The 22,581-nt window shown below is 39.6% G+C and overlaps 1 long non-coding RNA gene across 2 annotated transcripts in view; it reads left to right on the top strand.

Moving 5' to 3' along the window:
• The window catches only part of LOC132428935 (uncharacterized), a 290,602-nt gene that overhangs the window by 66,607 nt on the left and 201,414 nt on the right, over window positions 1-22,581 (top strand). The window contains exon 1 of one of the 2 annotated variants that reach the window (XR_009520259.1): window positions 9,810-9,854. The exons of the other annotated variant lie outside the window; for it this stretch is intronic. This is a non-coding gene — a long non-coding RNA (uncharacterized lncRNA). Of the gene's footprint in view, window positions 1-9,809; window positions 9,855-22,581 lie in introns of those variants that run through there. 2 annotated transcript variants of the gene reach the window in all.

Raw genomic sequence — 22,581 nt, 5'->3', positions numbered from 1 at the left:
GGGAGGGAGGGAAAGGAAGAGAGAGACAGAATGGCCAAGGACCACTGAGGTTCTAGACATCCTGAAAGTCACCTGTCCAGTGCACCAGCCCAATAAACACCAGGTGTATCCAGCTGAGTCATTCCCCAATTCTTGACCCACAAAATTTATGAGCAAGATTAAATGGTTGTTTAAGCAACTAAGTTTTGAGGTAGTTTGTTACAGTGATAGGTAACTGTTATATCAGCCTGGCAAGTAGTGAGCCTTCAGTAAATATCTGTCAAAGGAATGCATAATGGGGATTTTTACTTTCTTTTTTCTTCTCCTAGTTACTTTCTTAGTTCTCTGTCATGTACTGTGTATAAATAATAAAACAATATATTTTTTTTTTTTTTTTTTTACAAAAGAAAGAGGTTCCAGGAGAGCTAAAAATGAGAAGGACATGAAAGATGATACATTATGGCCAATTGACCAGAGAGTATGTCTGACTTAACCCAATTCTGTAGATGTCCTTAATTCTTTCTGGAAGGCTGGCTTCTCCATAACAGCCTTTGTCTCATTGGAGACATGAATAGTTATCTAAAAGCCTAATGCCCTGACAGAGGGAAATAGGACCATAGCATTGAATTTTTAATCTCTCTGTTTCTACAACCTCAAATGATCACAGACAACTTCACCAGGTCAGGGTCAGTTTAGCCTTCTCTGAGCTCATCATTCCCTGTTATTTAGGGAAGAAAAACATTATGCCTCCTCTTTCCTCTTACAGAACAGTCTCAGGTCCTTAAGGTTAAGAACATGGAAGGCTTCATTTTTCTTCTAATAATGTTTCTGTGGGTTGGGAGGAAAACGCCTACTGGCTCATGATGACGTAGCAGTGGGTGGGGGCATTGTACCAGCATCCTCCCCATAAGAATTTCTTTCCAGTCTGGGCTGTACCTAAGTTTTGCTTATGAAGCCTAGGGAGGGCAATTACCATCAGTGGCATTTCTAAACCAGTTGAGCATCTGTGTCGAGGATGAATTAGGTGTCCTGGATGGATGGAGTGAAATGCTCTTTAGTGACAAGTGGAGGATTAACTAGATGATCTGTGCTAACACTTTTAGCCCAGGAATTCTATGGCATCATGGATTTCCACTTGGAGAGCTGAGTGCATTGAGATCTTTCCAACACTAGCATTTTGGATCTCATTATTCCATGGATATGTCTGTACATTCTAGATTTCCTTTGAGATTAAAGTAAAATAAATGAATTCATAAATGAATAACTAAGATGCATAGCTGTGTGAAAATTTTTTATTGTGGTAAGATATGCATAAGATTTAATATTTCAACCATTTTAAAGTGTACAATTCAGTAGCATTAAGTATATTCATAATGTTGTATAACCATGACTAGTGTTTATTTCCAGACTTTTTCACCATCCCTATAATTTGATTTTTAAAATGCCACTTCTACCTATTCAAAGGCTACTTTTCCTTATTTCTAGATTCTAAACGGTTGATGTAGACAAATAGCTGACCTTGACATAAGTACCTTATGACAATAATCCTCCACGGATGAAATCTTTCAAAACATGTTCACCAGAGTAATAATACTGAAGCAGATTTCTCAGTGTAGGGGTCATGTGAGTGGTTTTAAGTCCTCTGAGAAGAGTGAACATCTAAAAGCCTCACAGCTACAATTAGTGAATCATTCAGAACATCTTCAGGTTTGGGGGTGAGTCTTGCTCTGTGTGCTCAGTGTCTGTTCTGCCTCATCCTGCTAATAGACTCCACTCCCCAGGCTCAGGGATGATCTGTGGTCCAGGCTGGGCTAGCAATAGTGCCTCACTCCCAGGCCATAGTGCTTGGTCCAAGGGATGGGCATAAGATTCAAACCATGTTCAGAATTTTTATTTATTTTTTATTTTTCCAAATTTCAATTGAGAGAAGAGGGCCTTCATTTTCCTCTATGGTTTTGGAGCATTTGGGATATAAATCTGGAGTAACCGGCAGCCATGTACCCCACTCTGTTAGGTAAGCTAGTTTGGGAGAATATATGTAACATTTAGAGAGATGCAGAGATGAGAGGTGAAGAAAGAGACTCCTTAACAACATTTGATCCTTGATTTCGCTGTCCCTAAGACCATATCCATTCCTGCCCTTTCTGCTGTTCAATTATTATTAATCTCCCTCTTTTGCTTGAATTGTTTTGAGGTGTGTTTCTGTCCCTTGTAACCAAGAGTCCTGATCAATACAGTGGGATTTATAATTGTGGCCAAACTACATATTTTGCTCAGGAATATAGATGCCAGCCAGTGTGGCTACCCTGTGACTCTATGGGTTAAACATATGGAGACAGGAAGGTAGTGTTTCCCACATCCATCCATCCACGAGTCCATCCATCTATCCATCCACACTCCAGCCCCACGGATATTACATACATGTGAATATAAAGCAATACTTTCAATTGCTAGAAGTTTACTGTGTTGTGAAATCCTACTCATGGTTCAAAATGGTTAGCATACAGTTGCAGGGAACAGAAAGCACTCTATCCATTTCAAGCAGCAAGAGCTTTAATGTAAGGAATGAGGTCATTACACAGTTGGCACATGTGCTGGAGCAGCGGACTCTAGGTTGGACCTCTAGAAATGCCTCTTAGAACAACACGGTGGAACTGCTCTGCCAGGGGAGCTTCTACTTCAGCCAGGATCAGCAAGGAAAGGTATTGGGAGGCCGCCCCGGAACCACTGACTTCAAAACAGGAATCGGGAAGCCACGTCGGAGGTCTCCACAATTGTCTTTAATCGCCCATAAAGCCGGTGATTAGCAAACTTTCATCTGCTGTGGAAAAAGCAAAGTCTCCACAATTGTACTTAACCAGTGGCAGTAGCAGAATTCAGGGAAATGGACTTCACCTCGCTTCCACCTTCTAAATCTTGGGTGTATCTAAATGCATACAATGTTAATTGGGTGAAAGAAACAGTGTTTAGAACAGAAGTGGGGATAAGCTTGCTGTCTGTGCTGGTTAAACCTCATCTTTGCATTTAGTTTTGGGTACTCTCCCACCTCCCCAAAAGGGAAAGAGATAAATAATGTGTTTGGGAGATGGTGGACATGAGGATGAAGAAACCAAAAAATATATTATCTAAGGAATAACTGAAGGATCTGGGAATACGTAGCTAGGAGAGAAAAGGTTCTGCCAGTTTTTGCTAGGTATTTGAAAGGCTAATTCTTTATGGTCCTTAAGGGTAAGAAAGCTATAGGAGTTAGATTTTAATGGACAAAGGAAAAAGCTTCTACTAATAAAATCTGTGGAACGATTGGGCACTCTGGAGTGCTCCATCTCTTGAAGTACCCAACCATTGTTTACATGACCAGGTGATAGGAATGCTGTGGAAAATACTGTATTTTTACTCCCCTCCTCCACTTTTTTTTTTTTTTTTTTTTTTTTTTAACGGTACGCGGGCCTCTCACTGTTGTGGCCTCTCCCGTTGTGGAGCACAGGCTCCGGACGCGCAGGCTCAGCGGCCATGGCTCACGGGCCCAGCCGCTCTGCGGCATGTGGAATCGTCCCGGACCACGACACAAACCCGTGTCCCCTGCATTGGCAGGCTGACTCTCAACCACTGCGCCACCAGGGAAGCCCCATTTTGTATTTTTTTTTACATTAATTAATTTTTGGCTGTGTTGGATCTTCGTTGCTGTGCGCAGGCTTTCTCTAGTTGCAGCGAGCCGGGGCTACTCTTCGTTGCGGTGCGTGGGTTTCTCGTTGTGGCTTCTCTTGGTTGCGAAGCATGGACCCTTGGCACACGGGCTTCAGTAGTTGTGGCTCGCGGGCTCTAGAGCTTAGTTGCTCCGTGGCATGTGGGATCTTCTTGGACCAGGGCTTGAACCCGTGTCCCCTGCATTGGCAGGCAGATTCTTAACCACTGCGCCACCAGGGAAATCCCCCACATTTTGTATTTTTGATGTCATATTTTACATCTTCATATTTATCCCTGACTGTTTATTATAGTTGATTTTACAAAATTTTTGTCTTTTAATCTTTGTACTAGTTTATTAAAGTGGTTGATCCACAGCCTTTACTATATACTGTATTTGACTTTACTAATGTGATTATTCCTTTCCTGTAAATTCTTACTTTTTGTTGTAGGCTTTTCTCTTCTACTTAGAGAACATCTTTAACACATTTTTAGAATTGATGAACTCTTAGTTGTTTATTTTTTTGTCTGAAAAGTTCTTTTTCTTTCAATTCTGAATGATAAATTTGCTGGGTAGAGAATCCTAGGTTATAGGTTTTTCCCTTTCAGCACTCTAAATATATCAGTCTACTCGCTTCTGACCTACAAAGTTTCCGAAGAAAAATCAGCTGATAGCCTTATGAGGGTTCCCTTGTATGGGACTCTTTGTTTTTCTCTTGTTTTTAGAATTATCTCTTTTTTAAAAATTTTATTTTTTTATACAGCAGGTTCTTATTAGTTATCCATTTTATACGTATTAGTGTATACATGTCAATCCCAATCTCCCAGTTCACCACAGCACCATCACCGCCCTCCGCTCCTTTCCCCACTTGGTGTCCATACGTTTGTTCTCTACATCTGTGTCTCAATTTCTGCCCTGCGATCTGGTTCAACTGTACCATTTTTCTAGGTTCCACATATATGCGTTAATATACAATATTTGTTTTTCTCTTTCTGACTTACTTCACTCTGTATGACAGTCTCTAGATTCATCCACGTCTCTACAAATGACCAAATTTCGTTCCTTTTTATGGCTGAGTAATATTCCATTGTATATGTGTACCACATCTTCTTTATCCATTCGTCTGTTGATGGGCATTTAGGTTGCTTCCATGACTTGGCTATTGTAAATAGTGCTGCAATGAACACTGGGGTGCATGTGTCTTTTTGAATTATGGTTTTCTCTGGGTATATGCCCAGTAGTGGGATTGCTGCGTCATATGGTAATTGTATTTTTAGTTTTTTAAGGACACTCCATACTGTTCTCCATAGCGGCTGTATCAATTTACATTCCCACGAACAGTGCAAGAGGGTTCCCTTTTCTCCACACCTTCTCCAACATTTGTTGTTTGTAGCTTTTCTGATGATGCCCATTCTAACTGGTGTGAGGTGATACCTCATTGTAGTTTTGACTTGCATTTCTCTAATAATTAGTGATGTGGAGCAGCTTTTCATGTGCTTCTTGACCATCTGTATATCTTCTTTGGAGAAATGTCTATTTAGGTCTTCTGCCCATTTTTGGATTGGGTGGTTTTTATTTTGATATTGATCTGCATGAGCTATTTATATGTTTTGGAGATTAATCCTTTGTCCGTTGATTCATTTGCAAATATTTTCTCCCATTCTGAGGCTTGACTTTTCGTCTTGTTTGTAGTTTCCTTTGCTTTGAAGAAGTTTTTAAGTTTCATTAGGTCCCATTTGTTTATTTTTGTTTTTATTTCCATTACTCTAGGAGGTGGATCATAAAAGATCTTGCTGTGATTTATGTCAAAGAGGGTTCTTCCTATGTTTTCCTCTAAGAGTTTTATAGTGTCTGGCCTTACATTTAGGTCTTTAATCCATTTTGAGTTTATGTTTGTGTATGGTGTTAGGGAGTGTTCTAAATTTATTCTTTTATATGTACCTGTCCAGTTTTCCCAGCACCACTTATTGAAGAGACTGTCTTTTCTCCACTTTATATCCTTGCCTCCTTTGTCATAGATTAGTTGACCATATGTGCGTTTTCTATCCTGTTCCAATGATTTATATCTCTGTTTTTGTGCCAGGACCATATTGTCTTGATTACTGTAGCTTTGTAGTATAGTCTGAAGTCAGGAAGTCTGATTCCTCCAATCCCATTTTTTTCCCTCAAGACTGCTTTTCTTATTCGGGGTCTTTTGTGTCTCCATACAAATTTTAAGGTTTTTTTGTCCTAGTTCTGTAAAAAATACATTGGTAATTTGATAGGGATTGTATTGAATCTGTAGATTGCTTTGGGTAGTATAGTCACTTTCACAATGTTGACTCTTCCAATCCAAGAACATGGTATATCTCTCCACCTGTTTGTGTCATCTTTAATTTCTTTCATCAGTGTCTTATAGTTTTCTGCATACAGGTCTTTTGTCTCCTTAGGTAGGTTTATTCCTAGGTATTTTATGCTTTTTGTTGCAATGGTAAATGGGAGTGTTTCCTTAACTTCTCTTGCAGATTTTTCATTATTAGTGTATAGGAATGCAAGAGATTTCTGTGCATTAATTTCTATCCTGCTACTTTACCAAATTCATTGATTAGCTCTAGAAGTTTTCTGGTGGCATCTTTAGGAGGCTCTATGCATAATATCATGGCATCTGCAAACAGTGACAGTTTTACTTCTTCTTTTCCAATTTGTATTCCTTTTATTTCTTTTTCTTCTCTGATTGCAATGACTAGGACGTCCAAAACTATGTTGAATAATAGTGGTGAGAGTGGACATCCTTGTCCTCTTCCTGATCTTAGGGGAAATGGTTTCAGTTTTATACCATTGAGAATGATGTTTGCTGTGGGTTTTTTGCTTATGGCCTTATGTGGAGGTAGGTTCCCTCTATGCCCACTTTCTGGAGAGTTTTTATCATAAATGGGTGTTGAATTTTGTCCAAAGCTTTTTCTGCATCTATTGAGATGATCATATGGGTTTTTTTCTTCAATTTGTTAATATGGTGTATCACAGTGATTGATTTGCATATATTGAAGAATCCTTGCATCCCTGGGTTAAATCTCACTTGATCATGGTGTATAATCCTTTTAATGTGTTGTTGAATTCTGTTTGCTAGTATTTTGTTGAGGATTTTTGCATCTATATTTCTCAGTGATATTGGTATGTAATTTTCTTTTTTTGTAGTATCTTCGTCTGGTTTTGGTATCAGGGTGATGGCGGCCTCATAGAATGAGTTTGGGAGTGTTCCTTCCTCTGCATTTTTTGGAAGAGTTTGAGAAGGATGGGTGTTAGTTCTTCTCTAAATGTTTGATAGAATTCACCTGTGAAGCCAGCTGGTCCTGGACTTTTGTTTGTTGGAAGATTTTAAATCACAGTTTCAATTTCATTACTTGTGATTGGTCTGTTCATATTTTCTATTTCTTCCTGGATCAGTCTTGGAAGGTTATACCTTTCTAAGTATTTGTCTATTTCTTCCAGGTTGTCCACTTTATTGGCATAGAGTTGCTTGTAGTAGTCTCTTAAGATGGTTTGTATTTCTGTGGTGTCTGTTGTAACTTCTCCTTTTTCATTTCTAGTTTTATTGATTTGAGTCTTCTCCCTCTTTTTCTTGATGAGTCTGGCTAATGGTTTATCAATTTTGTTTATCTTCTCAAAGAACCAGCTTTTAGTTTTATTGATCTTTGCTATTGTTTTCTTTGTTTCTATTTCATTTATTTCTGCTCTGATCTTGATGGTTTCTTTCCTTCTACTAACTTTGGGTTTTGTTTGTTCTTCTTTCTTTCTTTGCTTTAGGTGTAAGTTTAGATTGTTTGTTTGAGATTTTTCTTGCTTGTTGAGGAAAGACTGTATTGCTATAAACTTCCCTCTGAGAACTGCTTTTGCTGTGCCCCATAGGTTTTGGATCATCGTGTTTTCATTGTCATTTGTCTCTAGGTATTTTTTGATTTCCTCTTTGATTTCTTCAGTGATCTCTTGGTTATTTGGTAATGTACTGTTTAGCCTCCATGTGTGTGTTTTTTACATTTTTTCCCCCTCTAATTTATTTCTCATCTCATAGCATTGTGGTTGGAAAAGATGCTTGACATGATTTCAATTTTCTTAAATTTACCAAGGCTTGATTTGTGACCCAGGATGTAATCTATCCTGGAGAATGTTCCATGTGCACTTGAGAAGAAAGTATAATCTGCTCTTTTTGGGTGGAATGTCCTATAAATATCAATTAAATCTATCTGGTCTATTGTGTCATTTAAAGCTTGTGTTTCCTTAGTAATTTTCTGTGTAGATGATCTGTCCATTGGTATAAGTGAGGTGTTAAATTCCCCCACTATTATTGTGTTACTGTCAGTTTCCTCTTTTATAGCTGTTAGCACTTGCCTTATGTATAGAGGTGCTGTTATGTTGGGTGCATATATATTTATAATTGCTATTTCTTCTTGGATTGATCCCTTGATCACTATCCTATCCTTCCTATAGTGTCCTTCCTTGTCTCTTGTGACATTCTTTATTTTAAAGTCTATTTTATCTGCTATGAGTATTGCTACTCCAGCTTTCTTTTGATTTCCATTTGCATGGAATATCTTTCTCCATCCCCTCGCTTTCAGTCTGCATGTGTCTCTAGGTCTGAAGTGGGTATCTTGTAGACAGCATATGCATGGGTCTTGTTTTTGTATCCATTCAGTGAGCCTGTGTCTTTTGGTTGGAGCATTTAATCCATTCACGTTTAAGGTAATTATCGATATGTATATTCCTATTCCCATTTTTAAAATTGTTTTGGGGTCATCACTGTAGGTCTTTTCCTTCTCTTGTGTTTGTTGCCTAGAGAAGTTACCATTTTCTTAATTGTTTTGGTTTGTTTTTGTAGGTCCTTTTCTTCTCTTGTGTTTCCTGCTTAGTGATGTTCCTTTAGCATTTGTTGTAGAGGTTGTTTTGTGGTGCTGAATTCTCTTAGCTTTTGCTTGTCTGTAAAGCTTTTGATATCTCCATGGAATCTGAATGAGCTCCTTGCTGGGTAGAGTAATCTTGGTTGTAGGTTCTTCCCTTTCTTCACTTTAAATATATCATGCCACTCCATTTTGGCTTGTAGAGTTTCTGCTGAGAAATCAGCTGTTAACCTTATGGGAGTTCCCTTGTATTTTATTTGTCATTTTTCTCTTGCTGCTTTCAATAATTTTTCTTTGTCTTTAATTTTTGCCAATTTGATTACTATGTGTCTTGGTGTGTTTCTCCTTGGGTTTATCCTGTATGGGACTCTCTGCACTTCCTGGACTTGGGTGGCTATTTCCTTTCCCATGTTAGGGAAGTTTTCGAGTATAATCTCTTCTAATATTTTCTCGGGTCCTTTCTCTCTCTTTTCTCCTTCTGGGACCCCTATAATGCGAATGTTGTTGTGTTTAATGTTGTCCCAGAGGTCTCTAAGGCTGTCTTCATTTCTTTTCATTCTTTTTTCTTCTGTTCTGCAGCAGTGAATTCTACCATTCTCTCTTCCAGGTCACTTATCCCTTCTTCTGCCTCAGTCATTCTGCTATTGTTTCCTTCTAGTGTATTTTTCATTTCAGTTAGTATATTGTTCATCTCTGTTTGTTTGTTCTTTAATTCTTCTAGGTTTTTGTTAAACATTTCTTGCATCTTCTCAATCTTTGCCTCCATTCTTTTTCTGAGGTCCTGGATCATCTTCACTATCATTATTCTGAATTATTTTTCTGGAAGGTTGCCTATCTCTATTTCATTTGGTTGTTTTTCTGGGGTTTTATCTTGTTCCTTCGTCTGGTGCATAGCCCTCTGCCTTTTCATTTTGTCTATCTGTGAATGTGGTTTTTGTTCCACAGGCTGCAGGATTGTAGTTCTTCTTGCTTCTGTTGTCTGCCCTCTGGTGGATGAGGCTATCTAAGAAGCTTGAGCAAGTTTCCTGATGGGAGGGACTGGTGGTGGGTAGAGCTGGCTGTTCCTCAGCTGGGCAGAGCTCAGTAAAACTTTAATCCACTTGGCTGCTGATGGGTGGGGCTGGGTTCCCTCCCTGTTGGTTGTTTCGCCTGAGGCGACCCAACACTGGAGCTTAACCGGGCTCCATGGTGGGGCTAATGGCAGACTCTGGGAAGGCTCATGCCAAGGTGTACTTCCCAGAATTTTTGGTGCCAGTGTCCTTGTCCTCATGGTGAGACACAGCAACCCCCCGCCTCTGCAGGAGACCCTCCAACACTAGCAGGTAGGTCTGGTTCAGTCTCCTATGGCATCACTGCTCCTTCCCCTGCGTCCTGATGCACACACTACTTTGTCTTTGCCCTCCAAGAGTGGAGTCTCTGTTTCCCTCAGTCCTGTCGAAGTCTTGCAATCAAATCCCACTAGGCTTCAAAGTCTGATTCTCTAGTAATTCCTCCTCCCATTGCTGGACCTCCAGGTTGGGAAGCCTGACGTGGGGCTCAGAATCTTCGCTCCAGTGGGTGGACTTCTGTGTTATAAGTGTTCTCCAGTTTGTGAGTCACCCACCTGGCAGTTAGAGGATTTGATTTTATTGTGATTGCGCCCCTTCTACCGTCTTATTGTGGCTTCTCCTTTGTCTTTGGATGTGGAGTATCGTTTTTGGTGTGTTCAGTGTCTTCCTGTCGATGATTGTTCAGCAGTTAGTTGTGATTCTGGTGCTCTTGCAAGAGGGAGTGAGAGCATGTCCTTCTACTCTGCCATCTTGGACCAATTAATTTAGAATTCTCTCTTTATGTTTAACTTTTGCCATTTTAAATATGGCATGTCTTGGTGTGTGTCTGTGTTCATCTTCTTTGGGACTCTGTGGTTCTTGTACCTGAATATCTGTTTGCTTCTTTAGGTTTAGGAAGTTTTCAGCCGTAATTTCATCAGATACATTTTTGACCCCTTTGTCTCCCTCTTCTCCTTATGGGATCCCTATAATGTGAATGTTAGTACTATTTAAAATAATTTTTTAAATTGAAGTATAGTTAAATTACAGTGATGTGTTAATTACTGCTGTACAGCAAAGTGACACACACACACACACACACACACACACACACACACACACATTCTTTTCCGTGTTGTTTTCATTATGGTTTAATCACAGGATATTGAATATAGTTCCCAACAAGTAGGACCTTGTTGTTTATCCATTCTATATATATCGGTTTGCATCTGCTAATCCCAAACTCCCAATCCATCCCTCTCCTACCCTTCTCCCCCTTGGCCACAACCAGTCTATTCTGTATGCCCCTGATTTCTTTCTGTTTCATAGATAGGTTCATTTGTGTCATATTTTAGATTCCACATATAAGTGATATCATATGGTATTTATCTTTGTCTTCCTGACTTATTTCACTTAGTATGATAATCTCTAGTTGCATCCATGTTACTGCAAATGGCATTATTTTGTTCTTTTTTATGGCTGAGTAGTATTCCATTGTATTTATGTACCACATCTTCTTTATCTCTTCATGTATCAATGGACATTTAGGTTGTTTCCAGGTCTTGGCTATTGTGAGTAGTGCTGCTATGAACATAGGGGTGCACGTATCTTTTTGAATTATAGTTTTGTCTGGATATATGCCCAGGAGGGGTGTTGCTGGATCATATGGTAATTCTCTTTTTAGTTTTCTGAGGAACCTCTACACTGTTTTCCACAGTGGCTGCACTAACTTACATTCCCATCAACAGCGTAGGAAGGTTCCCTTTTCTCTACACCCTCTCCAGCATTTGTTATTTGTAGACTTTTTAGTGGTGGCCTTTCTGACTGGTGTGAGGTGGTACCTCATTGTACTTTTGATGTGCATTTCTCTAATAATCAGTGATGTTGAGGTTCTTTTCATGTGCCTGTTGGCGACCTGTGTTTCTTCATTGCATAAATGTCTCTTGGGTTTTCTGCCCATTTTTTGATTGGTTTGTGTTTTTGTTTTATTAACATCTTTATTGGAGTAGAATTGCTTTACAATGGTGTGTTTCTGCTTTATAACAAAGTGATTCAGTTATACATGTACATATATCCCCATATCCCCTCCCTCTTGTGCCTCCCTCCCACCCTCCCTATCCCACTCCTCTAGGTGGTCATAAAGCACTGAGCTGATCTCCCTGTGCTATGTGGCTGCTTCCCACTAGCTATCTATTTTACGTTTGGTAGTGTCTATATGTCCATGCCACTGTCTCACTTTGTCCCATCTTACCCTTCACACTCCCCATATACTCATGTCCATTCTCTAGTAGGTCTGCATCTTTATTCCCATCTTACCCCTAGGTACTTCTGATCATTTTTTCTTTTTTTTTAGATTCCATATGTATGTGTTACCATACGGTATTTTTTTTCTCTTTCTGACTTACTTCACTCTGTATGACAGACTCTAGGTCCATCAACTCCCTACAAATAACTTAGTTACGTTCCTTTTTATGGCTGAGTAATATTCCATTGTATATATGTGCCACATCTTTTTTATCCATTCATCTGTTCTGCTTTTTAACATCTTTATTGGAGTATAATTGCTTTACAATGGTGTGTTAGTTTCTGCTTTATAAAAAAGTGATTCAGTTATACATATACTTCTGTTCCTATATCTCTTTCTTCTTGTGTCTCCCTCCCTCCCACCCTCCCTATCTGACTCCTCTAGGTGGTCACAAAGCATCGAGCTGATCTCCCTGTGCTATGTGGCTGCTTCCCACTAGCTATCTATTTTACGTTTGGTAGTGTATATATGTCCGTGCCACTCTCTCATTTTATCACAGCTTGCCCTTCCCCCTCCCCATATCCTCAAGTCCATTCTCTGACAGGTCTGTGTCTTAATTCCCATCTTACCCCTAGGTTCTTCATGACTTTTATTTTTTTCTTAAATTCCACATATATGTGTTAACATATGGTATTTGTTTTTCTCTTCCTGACTTACTTCACTCTGTATGACAGACTCTAGGTCTATCCACCTCACTACAAATAACTCAATTTCGTTTCATTTTATGGATGAGCAATATTCCATTGTAGATATGTGCCATATCTTCTTTATCCATTCATCTGTTGATGGACACTTAGGTTGCTTCCATGTCCTGGCTATTTTAAATAGAGCTGCAATGAACATTGTGGTACATGACTATTTTTGAATTATGCTTTTCTCAGGGTATATGCCCGGGAGTGGGATTGCTGTGTTGTATGATAATTCCATTTTTAGTTTTCTAAGGAACCTCCATACTGTTCTCCATAGTGGCTGTGTCAATTTACATTCCCACCAACAGTGCAAGAGGGTTCCCTTTTCTCCACAGCCTCTCCAGCATTTATTGTTTCTAGATTTTTTGATGATGGCCATTCTGACTGGTGTGAGATGATATCTCATTGTAGTCTTGATTTGCATTTCTCTAATGATTAATGATGTTGAGCATTCTTTCATGTGTTTGTTGGCAATCTGTATATCTTCTTTGGAGAAATGTCTATTTAGATCTTCTGCCCATTTTTGGACTGGGTTGTTGTTTTTTTTGTTATTGAGCTGCATGAGCTGCTTGTAATTTTGGAGATTAATCCTTTGTCAGTTGCTTCATTTGCAAATATTTTCTCCCATTCTGAGGGTTGTCTTTTGGTCTTGTTTATGGTTTCCTTTGCTGTGCAAAAGCTTTTAAGTTTCATTAGGTCCCATTTGTTTATTTTTGTTTTTATTTCCATTTCTCTAGGAGGTGGGTCAAAAAGGATCTTGCTGTGATTTATGTCATAGAGTCTTCTGCCTACGTTTTCTTCTAAGAGTTTTGTAGTGTCTGGCCTTACATTTAGGTCTTTAATCCATTTTGAGTTTATTTTTGTGTATGGTGTTAGGGAGTGTTCTAATTTCATACTTTTACATGTACCTGTCCAGTTTTCCCAGCACCACTTATTGAAGAGGCTGTCTTTTCTCCACTTTATATTCTTGCCTCCTTTATCAAAGATAAGGTGACCATATGTGCGTGGGTTTATCTCTGGGCTTTCTATTCCTGTTCCATTGATCTATATTTCTGTTTTTGTGCCAGTACCATACTGTCTTGATTACTGTAGCTTTGTAGTATAGTCTGAAGTCAGGGAGCCTGATTCCTCCAGCTCCATTTATCGTTCTCAAGATTGCTTTGGCTATTGGGGGTCTTTTGTGTTTCCATACCAATTGTGAAATTTTTTGTTCTAGTGCTATGAAAAATGCCAGTGGTAGTTTGATAGGGATTGCATTGAATCTATAGATTGCTTTGGGTAGCAGAGTCATTTTCACAATGTTGATTCTTCCAATCCAAGAACATGGTATTTACCTCTCCATCTATTTGTATCATCTTTAATTTCTTTCATCGGTGTCTTATAATTTTCTGCATACAGGTCTTTTGTCTCCTTAGGTAGATTTATTCCTAGATATTTTATTCTTTTTGTTGCAATGGTAAATGGGAGTGTTTTCTTAATTTCACTTTCAGATTTTTCATCATTAATGTATAGGACTGCAAGAGATTTCTGTGCATTAATTTTGTATCCTGCTACTTTATCAAATTCATTGATTAGCTTTAGTAGTTTTCTGGTAGCATCTTTAGGATTCTCTATGTATAGTATCATGTCATCTACAAACAGTGACAGCTTTACTTCTTCTTTTCCAATTTGAATTTCTTTTCTTTTTCTTCTCTGATTGCTGTCGCTAAAACTTCCAAAACTATGTTGAATAAGAGTGATGAGAGTAGGCAACCTTGTCTTCTTCCTGATCTTAGTGGAAATGGTTTCAGTTTTTCACCATTGAAAACGATGTTGGCTGTGGGTTTGTCATATATGGACTTTTTTAGGTTGAGAAAAGTTCCCTCTATGCCTACTTCCTTCAGGGTTTTTATCATAAATGGGCGTTGAATTTTGTCGAAAGCTTTCTCTGCATCTATTGAGATGATCATATGGTTTGTCTCCTTCAATTTGTTAATATGGTGTATCACTTTGATTGATATGTGTATATTGAAGAATCCTTGCATTCCTGGAATAAACCCCGCTTGATTATGGTGTACGATCCTTTTAATGTGCCGTTGGATTCTGTTTGCTAGTATTTTGTTGAGGGTTTTTACGTCTATGTTCATCAGCGATATTGGCCTGTAATTTTCTTTCTTTGTGGCATCTTTGCCTGGTTTTGGTATCAGGGTGATGGTGGCCTCATAGAATGAGTTTAGGAGTGTTCCTCCCTCTGCTGTATTTTGGAAGAATTTGAGAAGGATAGGTGTTAGCTCTTCTCTAAATGTTTGATAGAATTCGCCTGTGAAGCCATCTGTTCCTGGGCTTTTGTTTGTTGGAAGATTTTAAATCACAGTTTCAATTTCAGTGCTTGTGATTGGTCTGTTCATATTTTCTATTTCTTCCTGATTCAGTCTCGGCAGGTTGTGCAATTCTAAGAATTTGTCCATTTCTTCCAGGTTGTCCATTTTATTGGCATAGAGTTGCTTGCAGTAATCTCTCATGATCCTTTGTATTTCTACAGTGTCAGTTGTTACTTCTCCTTTTTCATTTCTAGTTCTATTGATATCAATCTTCTCCCTTTTTTTCTTGATGAGTCTGGATAATGGTTTATCAATTTTGTTTATCTTCTCAAAGAACCCGCTTTTAGTTTTATTGATCTTTGCTATTGTTTCCTTCATTTCTTTTTCATTTATTTCTGATCTGAGTTATTTCCTTCTGCTAACTTTGAGGGTTTTTTGTTCTTCTTTCTCCAATTGCTTTAGGTGCAAGGTTAGATTGTTTATTTGAGATGTTTCCTGTTTCTTAAGGTAGGATTGTATTGTTATAAACTTCCCTCTTAGAACTGCTTTTGGTGCATCCCATAGCTTTTGGCTTGTCGTGTTTTCATTGTCATTTGTTTCTAGGTATTTTTTGATTTCCTGTTTGATTTCTTCAGTGATCTCTTGGCTATTAAGTAGTGTACTGTTTAGCCTCCATGTGTTTGTATTTTTTACAGATCGTTTCCTGTAATTGATATCTAGTCTCATAGCGCTGTGGCCAGAAAAGATACTTGATACGATTTTAATTTTCTTAAATTTACCAAGGCTTGATTTGTGACCCAAGATATGATCTATCCTGGAGAATGTTCCATGAGCACTTGAGAAGAATGTGTATTCTGTTGTTTTTGGATGGAATGTCTTATAAATATCAATTAAGTCCATCTTGTTTAATGTATCATTTAAAGCTTGTGTTTCCTTATTTATTTTCATTTTGGATGATCTGTCCATTGGTGAAACTGGGGTGTTAAAGTCCCCTACTATGATTGTGTTACTGTCGATTTCCCCTTTTATGGCTGTTAGTATTTGCCTTATGTATTGAGGTGCTCCTATGTTGTGTGCATAAATATTTACAATTGTTATATCTTCTTCTTGGATTGATTCCTTGATCATTATGTAGTGTTCTCCTTTGTCTCTTGTAATAGTCTTTATTTTAAAGTCTATTTTGTCTGATATGAGAATTGCTACTCCAGCTTTCTTTTGATTTCCATTTGCATGGAATATCTTTTTCCATCCCCTCACTTTCAGTCTGTATGTTTCCCTAGGTCTGAAGTGGGTCTCTTGTAGACAGCATGTATACGGGTCTTGTTTTTGTATCCATTCAGCCAGTCTGTGTCTTTTTGTGGGAGCATTTAATCCATTTACATTTAAGGTAATTATTGATATGTATGTTCCTATTCCCATTTTCTTAATTGTTTTGGGTTTGTTATTGCAGGTCTTTTCCTCCTCTTGTGTTTCTTGCCTAGAGAAGTTCCTTTAGTGTTTGTTGTAAAGCTGGTTTGGTGGTGCTGAACTCTCTCAGCTTTTGCTTGTATGTAAAGGTTTTAATTTCTCCATCAAATATGAATGAGATCCTTGCTGGGTAGAGTAATGTTGTTTGTAGGTTTTTCTCCTTCATCACTTTATATATGTCCTGCCAGTCCCTTCTGGCTTGCAGAGTTTCTGCTGAAAGATCAACTGTTAACCTTATGGGGATTCCCTTGTGTGTTATTTGTTGTTTTTCCCTTGCTGCTTTTAATATTTTTTCTTTGTATTTAATTTTTGATAGTTTGATTAATATGTTTCTTGGCATGTTTCTCCTTGGATTTATCCTGTATGGGACTCTGCGCTTCCTGGACTTGATTAACTATTTCCTTTCCCATATTAGGGAAGTTTTCAACTATAATCTCTTCAAATAAGAGATATGGGAACATATGTATATGTATAACTGATTCACTTTGTTATAAAGCAGAAATGAACACACCATTGTAAAGCAATTATACTCCAATAAAGCAGTTAAAAAATCTCTTCAAATGTTTTCTCAGTCCCTTTCTTTTTCTCTTCTTCTTCTGGGACCCCTATAATTCGAATGTTGGTGCATTTAATGTTGTCCCAGAGGTCTCTGAGACTGTCCTCAGTTCTTTTCGTTCTTTTTTCTTTATTCTTCTCTGCAGTAGTTATTTCCACTATTTTATCTTCCAGGTCACTTATCCATTCTTCTGCCTCAGTTATTCTGCTATTGATCCCTTCTAGAGTATTTTTATTTTTATTTTATTTTTATTATTATTTTTGTTGAGGTACGCGGGCCTCTCACTGTCGTGGTCTCTCCCGTTGTGGAGCACAGGCTCCGGACGTGCAGGCTCAGCGGCCATGGCTCACGGGCCTAGCCGCTCCACAGCATGTGGGATCTTCCTGGACCGGGGCACGAACCCGTGTCCCCTGCATCGGCAGGCGGACTCTCAACCACTGCGCCACCAGGGAAGCTGTAGAGTATTTTTAATTTCATTTATTGTCTTGTTCATTGTTGCTTGTTTCCTCTTTAGTTCTTCTAGGTCCTTGTTAAATGTTTCTTGCATTTTCTCTATTCTGTTTCCATGATTTTGGATCATCTTTACTCTCATTATTCTGAATTCTTTTTCAGGTAGACTGCCTATTTCCTCTTCATTTGTTAGTTCTGGTGGGTTTTTACCTTGCTACTTCATCTGCTGTGTGTTTTTCTGTCTTCTCATTTTGCTTATCTTACTGTGTTTGGGGTCTCCTTTTCACAGGCTGCAGGTTTGTAGTTTCCGTTGTTTTTTGGTGTCTGTCCCCAGTGGCTAAGGTTGGCTCAGTGGGTTGTGTAGGCTTCCTGGTGGAGGGGACTAGTGCCTGTGTTCTGGTGGATGAGGCTGGATCTTGTCTTTCTGGTGGGCAGGTCCACGTCTGGTGCTATGTTTTGGGGTGTCTGTGGACTTATTATGATTTTAGTCAGCCTCTCTGCTAATGGATGGGGCTGTGTTCCTGTCTTGCTAGTTGTCTGACATAGGGTGTCCAGCACTGTAGCTTGTTGGTTGTTGAGTGAAGCTGGGTCTTGGTGTTGAGATGGAGATGTCTAGGAGATATTTGCCATTTGATATCATGTGGAGGTGGAAGGTCTCTTGTGGACCAGTGTCCTGAAGTTGGCTCTCCCACCTCAGAGGCACAGCACTGACTCCTGGCTGGAGCACCAAGAGCCTTTCATCCACATGGCTGAGAATAAAAGGGAGAAAAATAAAAAGAAAGAAAGAAAGAGGATAAAATCAAATAAAGTAAGATAAAATAAAATAAAGTTATCAAAATAAAAAATAATTATGAAAAAAATTTAAGTAAAAAAAAAAGAAAAAAACAACGGACGGACAGAATTCTAGGACAAATGGTGGAAGCAAAGCTATACAGACAAAATCTCACACAGAAGCATACACATACACACTCACAAAAAGAGGAAAAGGGGAAAAAATAATATATGTTGCTCCCAAAGACCACCTCCTCAATTTGGGATGATTCGTTGTCTATTCAGGTATTCCACAGATGCAGGGTACATCAAGTTGATTGTGGAGATTTAATCCGCTGCTCCTGAGGCTGCTGGGAGAGATTTCCCTTTCTCTTCTTTGTTCTCACAGCTCCCGGGGTTCAGCTTTGGATTTGGCCCCACCTCTGCGTGTAGGTCGCCAGAGGGCGTCTGTTCTCCGCTCAGACAGGGTGGGGTTAAAGGAGCCGCTGATTCGGGGGCTCTGGCTCACTCAGGCCGGGGGCGAGCCTGCAGTGGCAGAGGCCAGCGTGACGTTGCACCAGCCTGAGGCGCGCCGTGTGTTCTCCAGGGCGAGTTGTCCCTGGATCCCGGGACCCTGGCAGTGGCGGGCTGCACAGGCTCCCCGGAAGCGGGGTGTGGATAGTGCCCTGTGCTCACACACAGGCTTCTTGGTGGCGGCAGCAGCAGCCTTAGCGTCTCATGCCCGTCTCTGGGGTCCGCGCTTTTAGCCGCGGCTCGCGCCCGTCTCTGGAGCTCCTTTAAGCAGTGCTCTTAATCCCCTCTCCTCGCGCACCAGGAAACAAAGAGGGAAGAAAAAGTCTCTTGCCTCTTCGGCAGCTCCAGACTTTTCCCCGGACTCCCTCCCCGCTAGCCGTGGTGCACTAACCCCCTGCAGGCTGTGTTCACGCCGCCAACCCCAGTCCTCTCCCTGCGCTCCGACCGAAGCCCGAGCTTCAACTCCCAGCTCCGCCTGCCCCGGCGGGTGAGCAGAGAAGCCTCTTGGGCTGGTGAGTACTGGTCGGCACTGATCCTCTGTGCGGGAATCTCTCCGCTTTGCCCCCCGCACCCCTGTGGCTGCGCTCTCCTCCGTGGCTCTGAAGCTTCCCCCTCCGCCACCTGCAGTCTCCGCCCGCGAAGGGGCTGCCTAGTGTGTGGAAACCTTTCCTCCTTCACAGCTCCCTCTCACTGGTGCAGGTCCCATCCCTATACTTTTGTCTTTGTTTTTTCTTTTTTCTTTTGCCCTACCCAGGTACGTGTGTGGGGGGGGGGGGTTTCTTGCCTTTTGGGAGGTCTGACGTCTTCTGCCAGCGTTCAGTAGGTGTTCTGTAGGAGTTGTTCCACGTGTAGATGTATTTCTGATGTATCTGTGGGGAGGAAGGTGATCTCTGCGTCTTACTCTTCCGCCATCTTCTCTAACCTCCCATTCATCTGTTGATGGACACTTAGGTTGCTTCCATGTCCTGGCTATTGTAAATAGAGCTGCAATGAACATTTTGGTACATGACTCTTTTTGAATTATGGTTTTCTCGGGTTGTTTGTTTTTTTGTTATCAAGTTGTATGAGCTGTTTGTGTATTTTGGAAGTTAAGCCCTTGTTGGTCGTATCACTTGCAAATATTTTCTCCCGTTCTGTAGGTTGTCTTTTCATTTTGTTTATGGTTTCCTTTGCTGTGCAGAAGCTTGTAAATTTGATTAGGTCCCATTTGTTTATTTTCATTTTTATTTCTATTGCCTTGGGAGACTGACCTAAGAAAACATTGGTACGATTTATGTCAGAGAATGGTTTGCCTATGTTTTCTTCTAGGAGTTTTATGGTGTCATGTCTTATGTTTAAGTCCTTAAGCCATTTTGAGTTTATTTTTGTGTATGATGAAAGGGTGTGTTCTATGAATTTGAGTACTACTATGTTGTCCCAGAGGTTCCTTAAACTCTCCTTATTTTTTAAAATTTGTTTTTCATTTTGATTGGGTGATTTCCATTATTCTATCTTCCAGATCACTTTTGCATTCTTCTGTATCACCTAGTCTGCTGTTAACTCCTTCTAGTGTGTTTTTCATTTCAGTTAATATATTCTTCAGCTCTCTGGTTCTTTTTAATATTTTCTAGTTCCTTGCTAAAATTCTCATTGTGCTCATCTATTCTTTACTCAAGTTCAGTTAGCATTCTTTTTATTTTTTATTGAGGTATAGTTGATGTACAATATTATATAAGTTTCAGGTGTACAGCATAGTGATTTAAATTTTTTAAAGGTTATCCATTTATAGTTGTTATAAAATTAGCTATATTCTCTGTGTTGTATAATATATTCTTGTAGTTCATTTATTTTATACATAGTAGTTTGTACCTTTTAATCCCCTTTGCCTATCTTGCCCCTCCCCTCTTCCTTCTTCCCACTGGTAACCACTAGCTTGTTCTTCGTATCTGTGAGTCTGTTTCTTTAGCATTCTTATTACAAATGCTTTGACCTCTTTATCTGGTAAACTATTTATCTCTGTTTCATTAGCTGTTTTTTCAGGGTTTTGTTTTCTTGTTCTTTCATTTGAAACAAATTCCTGTGTCTTCTCATTTTGTTTGAAAATGTTGTATTTGTAGATACTAGAGACTTGACTATGTATTCATTATGAAGTTGTTAATTTTGGCAAAGCTCTTCACTTTCCTCAATTTTCCTGGGTAACTGTGACCATGTTAATGCTGGATTTAGAAAGAAATAGGGTATGAATCTGAGTACAGCATCTCTCTCAGGATCCAAAAGAAGATCTTATGAAGGGGTGGTGGCTATATAGAACTCAGGAGAGGGGCAGATATGGTTGAAATAACCCCTTCAGGGGTTAAAGAAAAATAAGAACTAGTAGTACCTCTCAAAACAGGATTTTAGAAATATATCCTACAGGAGATTTGGGGTGGAATTGAGCTTTGAATGAGGGGCGTAATGGGGTTTGGTAAAAGTAATAATAGTTATTGTGTATTGAGCATATTGTGTTTGTAACATATACCATGTTTGTAACATATACCATGTAAACACACCCTATGTTTGAGAGCTCCTTGATTTACATATGAGGAAAATGAAGCCTAGAAAGGCTAAATAACTTGTCCAAGGCAACAGAGTTACTAAGGGGCAGGGCCAGAATTTGAACCCCAGAGCTCACGCATACACATCCCACTACATTGCGCTCCACGTCCAAGCTGGGAAAGAATAAATATCCAGCTGGTAGTGGAGCCTGGGCTGTTAACAACCTGATCTACACAGCAAGGCCAGGAGGGTAAGACAAAGCAAATGTCAGAGCCATTTGGGCAATGAACCAGCCATTTTTCTTTCTATAATTGGGATAATACAGTCAAATCTATGCATAGCCAAGGAATGCTATTTTTGAGACATCTGTAATAACTTATTTCACCACGACGTATTCCAGTCACGGTTTCTCATCCATAAAATAGAAATAAAACTCATAGCCTCAAAAGGGTCATGTGAGGATTCACTGAGATAATGTATGTAAAAGTGTTTGCCTAGAGCGTGGTTATCAAATAAAAGGGAGTTGCCTCTTAATTCCCAACCCAGGAGTTGTTTTGCTCTTAAGGACATGGTCTCAGTCTTAGACCATCTAGTCAATTAGAAGAACAATGGAAAAGAGGCATTTTTGAATTCTCAGGAGACCTTTTCTGGGGGGGGGGGGGGGGGGAAATGAATTTCACCTGTAAAATGTTATTTGAGCCTACCTGTGGTTATATCCAAACAGGCAGGGAAATTAGGGAGTTCAGCTTAAATTCAGCGAATCCAATTTATGCTCAGGTTAAAAACACTTGCGTGTAAGGCCAAGGGGGGTATTTTTCTGTACAGCTGCTATTCATAAAGACCAGGCAGCTGCTTATGTGACAGGATTTGAAAGGCATGGAAAGGCCTCCTCACATCTTTCCTCTTTCAAACATAGAATCTGAATTTCCATTCCAAGAAATCTCTCCATGGGTGAGGCACCGATTCTCAAACTTTACTATGTATCAGAATCGCCTAAAGAATTTATATAAAATATTGACCCTGGAACTCCTGAGTCAGACTCTTTGAGGTTGGGGCTCAGGCAGCTGTATTTTTAACTAGGTGGGTCTAATGCACAACAAAGCTTGAAAACACCAGATCAAGGCATTATATCTACAGAACTCCCTATTAAATTTCAAGTTTTCTTTCAGGAGGTTGCCATGGTTCTCAAATTATAGCTTCTATTTCCCCCTTCTACTAAAACTGTTCCGGTCCATATCATCAGTAAACTCTTTGTTGTCAACTCTAATGGATTCTTTTTGGTTTTCATATATTATGGCATCTCTCCTCAGCATTTGATGCTGTTTACTCTTCCCCCTCTCAGTCTCCGAGATATCAATCTCTCCTAGTTTTCTGCCTTATGTCCTTGACTGCTTCTCAGTCTCCTTTGCTGACTTCTCTTTTCAACTCCAAATATGGAAGTTTCTATATGGAAATA

Source organism: Delphinus delphis, chromosome 8, assembly GCF_949987515.2.
Source record: "Delphinus delphis chromosome 8, mDelDel1.2, whole genome shotgun sequence".
Taxonomy (NCBI): Eukaryota; Metazoa; Chordata; class Mammalia; order Artiodactyla; family Delphinidae; genus Delphinus; species Delphinus delphis.
Note: the sequence above shows the minus strand (reverse complement) of the source record. Positions and strands in the feature narration are given on the sequence as shown.